The following is a 6,872-nucleotide window of genomic DNA, read 5'->3' as shown; positions in this document are numbered from 1 at the left end:
GTTAAAGATGTTAGAAATTTCAGGGTGATTAAGAAGAGCATTGTAAGTACTATCAGGAAAAAAACTTTTGCTTTCCATTTGAGTCCATTATTTTGCATGTTTTTGACAACGAGGATAAAAGTCAAACAACGAAAGAGTTCTGCAATTAACCAAGGTTTTTCATAAAATGTTAGATTTGTATCACATATAAATGCCTTTAATTTGCTTTTTGACTCTCTTATTAATTCCAGAGTTGAATAAATTTGATTACATAAAAGTTAGGAATTTACTTGTTTACAGGTTTTCAAAACATTTTCAAAAGAAATTTAGGACAATCAAACATACAACTTGTATTACAAGTTTTCATAACATCTAAAAGGCATTTTGAAAGAGAATTCGTATTATCGGTTTTCCAAAAACAGCAACTTTCTGATATAATAACATTTTAATAACCTTGTCTCAGAGAATAATAGTTTTTGGTAGAAATTTTTAAGGTAGAAAAAAAAGCAGTAGAAAGTTCTTTGCAATTTAAAAATCTAACTAAAAATCTATGTAAGGAAAATTGTGCAAAATGTTATTTTAGTTTAACCTTTTTAAAGAATTGATGCCAACCAGATCATACACTAAAGTGTTGCTAGTCGTTTTAAAACTCGCATTATGTAAACATTCTATCCAACGTGTTTTCTCTCTTTTTGTCTTTGGGAAGTCTATAATTTCTTTGAAACGTTTTTAAATCGTTTGCCTCTTCTTTTTTTTTTTTTTTTTTTAGGTTATTTAGGTGCTCCCAGAGGTCCTTACGGTCTTATCACGGAACCGCGGAAGTGCATTTAACTAGAGGTTCACGCCTCCTTACTTACCAATGTCGCTTATTGAGTTGGAGCCGGCATCGAACCTCGGACCTCTGGGTTCTGAGCCAGAACTCTAACCACTGCGCCACGGCTGCTCTTCTTCAATGATAAACTACTTATAGAACAGCAATAAGCGCGTTTCACCATTTTTTTATAAACATAAACAAATTTCCCCATTTTTATAATAGACTAAATAAAAAAAAAGTATAAGCAAACTAACAAACGGTGCTATTTAATTCAGTCTTTATAATTAAATAATTATCGTTATTATGTAATGATTGCTATCCACTTCATTAAAAAAAATTTTATAAACGGAGAGTGGATATTTAATAGAATTTCTGTCTTTGCTACACAAATTCTGTTTTTGCTAGAGGTTCTCACTTGATGACTTTTAGTCATTAGAGAAGACCTCCTTGTTAATATAAAGATTGGAAGTAAATAGCTTAAATATATAACAAATTTACGCGAGGATGTATCGAGTTGTTTTAAAACATGACTAGTTAACTTTTGCTACAGTTGCTACAGTTGATTCGCTATTTTATCTAACTCCCAGTCTAATTTAAGTAGATACGCAGCAAAATGTTTGATTCTTTCAAAAATTTATGGGTTTGTGAGACAAAACCCGTTAAAAACATGGGTTTTTCAGTGAAGCATTTTATTTTTATGAATGAAACTTCCTATTTGAAATTTCGTAACATAGTCAACTTTGCTCTGGCTACAATTTTGAAAAATTTGAAATTTTTTTTATCTTTTGCATGAAAAAAATATGTACGTAACACATAAAAAGAAAAACAAAAACTGAGCTGACTGTAGCAATTGCTTCACTTGCTAGAGCCTGGATCTGCTCCTGGAAATGATGGTGTAGACTATAAGATAATTTTTTTTAAATTATTTAAAAGTTCTATGTTTGTTTTGCATGAATTGATTTTTTTTGTATTTAAAAAAGCGGCAAGATTAAAAAAACCAATAAAAGTTGTTCCACTTTGCGGTGGATCTGAACTCAGGAAATCGCCGAGATGTAGGCACAAAGGCGCATTGAACCACTCGGCTAATGAAGATATATACATCGCATGAAAAAACAAATTCTTTTATAACCTTTTTATACCAATTCTAATAATTCATAACTTTTTAAGCGAGTACTAAGCGAGTACTAGGCGAGTACTAAGCGAGTACTAAGCGAGTACTCTACTAATTGAAACTATAATGCTAACAGCATTAAATAGAAATTTATAAAAGAAATATTTAAAAACCACAATATATTATCAGAAAAAAAAGAAAAGAAAAAAAAACGCATGTATAATAATTACATTTAAATAAATTATAATTAAATAGAATTTTATTATTAATAGAGATGTAATATTTAAATGTAAAAAATCTACTTATATAACGTTATGTAAAAATATCTAAAAGCGTTAACGTCAGTACTACTGACTGTAGGCAAATTGCGTATTTTAAGTATTGTGTATGTATAATATAAGGAAACTTTTTAATCTTTTCGGACAATTTAAAGCTGTTTTGCTTAAACTGTTTTGTTTTGAATTTTTGTATTTATGTATTAAATATGTATTTATTATGTGTTAAAAATGTATATATTATGTATTATTATTTATGTATTAAAAAATATTCGCCAAGATTAAAAACAACAACAAAAAATTATTATCCGAGCGGAAGACTTGAACTTTTGATGAATGTTAGTTACATCTCAGAGAAATTCGCACCTAATCACCGAGCTAATAATACTTTCTATATGAAATTAAAATGAATTATTTTAATAAAAAATTATTAGCGATAATTATTCATTTGCCATGACTCACTTCGCTCCCCCTCCTTTTTCTTGATTGTCTGCTCGTTAAAATTTACGCCATAATTTAAATAATCTGTCAAAACCAGTCTTAAAAACAACTTAATTAAAAAAAAAATTTTAACCTCCTATAACATACGGAAAAAATTAGCCTAATGTCTAAATGTCTTTCTTCTGAAAAACTGATGAATGTTGATTATCTCATAGATCAAGATTACCCAACCCAACCCTAATAGTTTTGACTTCTTTTTATTTCAGAATACTCAACAAGTAATGCATGTTTTATGACTAACAAACTCAACGAACTTTTTTAGTTCATCGATTTCTATTTTAAATTAATACTTTCTTCTTGAGAATTTAAAAACTTCCATTTTATTAAACTTTTTGTTAAACGTTTTCAATAAAGTATTCTCATAAATATCTAATAAATTTATAATTTGAGAAATATTAACTGTTATCATTTTTAATTTAGTTTACAAACAAACAAAAAAAGAAACGTCAGTTCACGCGAATCCTGTTTTACTCCGATCAAAGACGTTTGTATTGATTGACGTTTAACACATTGTTTAAAAGCAAAGCTATCCGTGCTATCAATTGCTATAAATAACTAAAGCAAAACAAAAGGTAAATGCTACATTTTATTTGATTATACGTCAAAATAATGATTATCAATTTGACGATTATGTCAAAATGACGATTAAATGTCCAATTTTAAAAAAATTTATTAAGTAAAATGTTGTAAGTAATATATTTTACAGTTTTGTTTAAAAGTATTTTAAATGTACAAGGAAAAAAAAAGTTTAGATTTCCGTCAAAAATGAAAAATATATTCTAACTTAAATCCTTAACCAATTAACAGTTCCGTGTTGTTTTTAAAATACAGTCGCTACTTGTCCAGCTTTTTTTTTTGAAGTAATCTCTAAATGTTCCGTGTTTTTAAAATCATCGTACAATCAATTAAAATCATCGTACAATCAATTAAAATCATCAATAAAATAAAAAAGTTTTTTACTATTTTTATCATTATTAAACACTACAAAATTTTATTATTCAAGTTTAAGAATATATAAATCATACTGAATAAACACAAAATTTTAAAAATGTGTTCACTAATCATAGGCGTAGAGTTTTAGTTTTCCCGGAAGGGGCATAAACTATTTTTGTAAGAGTTGAAAATCTTAAATAAGAAATAAAAAGTTTTTTCAATGAGCATAAAAATGTAATTTATTTTCTCATGTAAAATGTGTTCATGCGTATGGAGGCACGTATTATAAACTCATCGATCAAATGATCAAGATCAAGAGTGTAGGCAATATCGCGATGGCAATTTAAAACAGTGAGATGATTCAATCGCTCCTGAGATATTGTAGAACACAAATAAGTCTTTAACCTACGAAGACAACAAAAAGAGCGCTCACACGTACATGAGGTGACTGGCAGACAGTAAAATCTTAACCAGCTTCACAAACTCAGGATTCAGTGGAATTATTTGAGAAAGGATACCATCATGGTCTACAAGCTCATTCAAAACTGATTTAAAATCAATTAGTTGAATATTCTTGAATTTTGCATGATCCACAAATATATCGCAATGGAGTTGTAGCCTTCTATAATCTTCAAAGTCATTTTTGTAAAAAGCCTCAACATATCCAACTTACAAGCACTGACCAATGAGAAATTTTTTTACATTTGCTAAATACTCAGTGGTCTCAGTTGTTTCGAAACGAGTCGCAAGTCCCGTTATAATACAATCCAGAGATGCATAGAAAAGCTGGCGGTAGTGGTCCTCTGGAGTCGTAGCAAAGTATGGAACTCCACTTCCAGTAAATTTTGATGTAATTTTCGTTTCCACGGCATCTCTGGTTTGTCAAGTAAACTACACTCTGCTGCTACAACGGCTGCACCCCATAAGACTTTGAAGCGAGGATCACCCCGGGCTTCTTTTAACACCTCCTTGAGCGTGTTAATGGTATTTCTTGCTTTGAAAAAATTAAGCTGCATGCCTAAAATGATTTTCAATAAACGTTTAACATTATAATTTGCTTAAAATAATATATTAAAAAAGTATATTAAAACTATGAAATAAAACAATATTTACCTTGGAGTGCTGTATTAGCATTCTCGATTATCGTAAAGATCATGCGCAAAATTTCCAATTTGAAAAATGTGTCAAAAACTTCCAGATAACCCGCTGCTTCTGACTTATTTTTGGCTGAATTATCAGAATGATTTTCAAAATCTTCTAACCAGTTAATAATGGTGGAATAGTTAATCGTAATAGATATAATGGGCGGTTTTCTAAGGATCCATCGAGTGGGGCAAATGGCCGAAGTGATGTCTCGCTTTCTACATCCTCTACATTTCAAAATTTATTGAAACATGCCAATCGTTTTGGAGATCTACGGGCAAATGAGTCGAATAATTGGACTAAATTCATAATATTCCTGATCTCTGTTTGATTTTCAACAGAATCTTGTGCTACCAAGTTGAGATTATGAGTGCGGCAAGCACGTAAATTATTCGCTCTTCTTTCTCCTTCATTAAAGTCTGCAATCCATAGATACTTCCAGACATGTTAGTCAATCCGTCAAAATATTAGCCCCGACAATTTTGAATCAACAGGCTAAATCGACACAAAACGTCCATCAAACAGTTTAACAAATTTCCGCTCTTGATGTTCTTGGTTTGATAAAATCCCATAAAAAGCTCCTCAATTTTAAATTTTTCATTAACAAGCCGAATGCAGATCAAAACTGGTTCTTTCGCGGACATATCCGTTGTTTTATCGGCCATCAAACTACAGAATTGTGATTCTCTTAAACTTTCGCATAGCTTACGAAGCGTTGCATGAGCAAAGTCTTGTAGGATTTCGTTTTCAATTTCAGGCGAGAGCCACCTTTGCTTTTCAGGACGATTTAACCATTTCTACAGTTCTAGAGAATCGTCTGCTTGTACTTTGAGTAGCATGCGAAAGTTTGAACTATTTTCAACCTTTCCACGAATGGCAAGGCCTTGCGTTCCTTAATACATTAAGAAGAAACATTTAGTTATCCAGTAAATAAATTTAATGATTGATAGTTAATCTAAATTTTTCTTAAACGAAATTGAGGAATTACCAAATAAAGAAGTGTTGTAAATATTTTTGATAAACCCGTACAATTATCCATTATTTCTTTATTTTGGTGATGATTAAGCAGTTTGATAACGGTCGATTTCAGTGTTGCTGAGGCGATCATACTAACAGGCGCCCTATGGAGTACAGAACGCTCGCGAGAACCAAAAATTTATAACGCTTTCTTCCAATTAGAAAATCCGTTTAAAATAAAAGCTTCATACGAATTTTTTTCTTTTGAACTACGAGGTAAAGGCATTTTCATTTGGGTAGCTTTGATGCAGGTAGAACAAAAAGCTTTTTCTTTCTCGCGGTCATGTAAAACCCATTTATATTTTCCATTCCAGCTTAGAAGTTATTAGCATTTTGAGATTCAGAAAATAATGCAACTGTTGCAATTTCTTTGATTTTCTTTTTTTGAAAAGTATTCACTAATTTTCTTCATTCTACAACATCGTACAACTTATTACTTAAAAGTCAATGTACTGTTGAACAATTAAAAAGTTTCTTCAAAAACTTACGCTTTTTTTAATTCAAATGTTTTTAATTCACTTTAGTTTACTTTATGCGCTTAAAAAAATACACCTTGCTTTTGGTTATTCATAATGAATGGTGTACTTCGGATGTAAATGTTTTAGAAATATTTTTTTGCAACCCGTGTTAATTTTGTGTTTCTTTAGTTAGATTAGTTGGTAGTTTTATAAAATTGGAGTCAGAAATCGCATAATAAGTCATCTTGCCCCGGTTACGTGGCCGGATGACATGTTTATAAACTTTTTATTTTAATCTAACATTTTTCTACTAAAAATTCATGCAGGCAATAAATCATTATGATAAAATAAACATACTGACAAAATATTACTGCTTCATGACTAATAGTTTTGTAATAACTTAAGGCTTTCAAAACGTTCGCCATCTTGCCCCGCTTTTCCCTATCACTTATATTAATGCATTTTTACTAAAAGTTTCAGTAAAACATTGACGTCAAAGTTTTTTTACGATTGAGTTTTTATTAAACAAAGCTTACATATCAATTAAAACATTTTCAAACGCACAAGATACTCTTAATTACACAAATGCGTTTTATTTCCTTAATGTTAATGTTTTACGAGTTTACTCGTAAAAGTTAATG

Source organism: Hydra vulgaris, chromosome 03, assembly GCF_038396675.1.
Source record: "Hydra vulgaris chromosome 03, alternate assembly HydraT2T_AEP".
Lineage (NCBI taxonomy): Eukaryota > Metazoa > Cnidaria > Hydrozoa > Anthoathecata > Hydridae > Hydra > Hydra vulgaris.
This window is presented reverse-complemented; position numbering follows the sequence as displayed.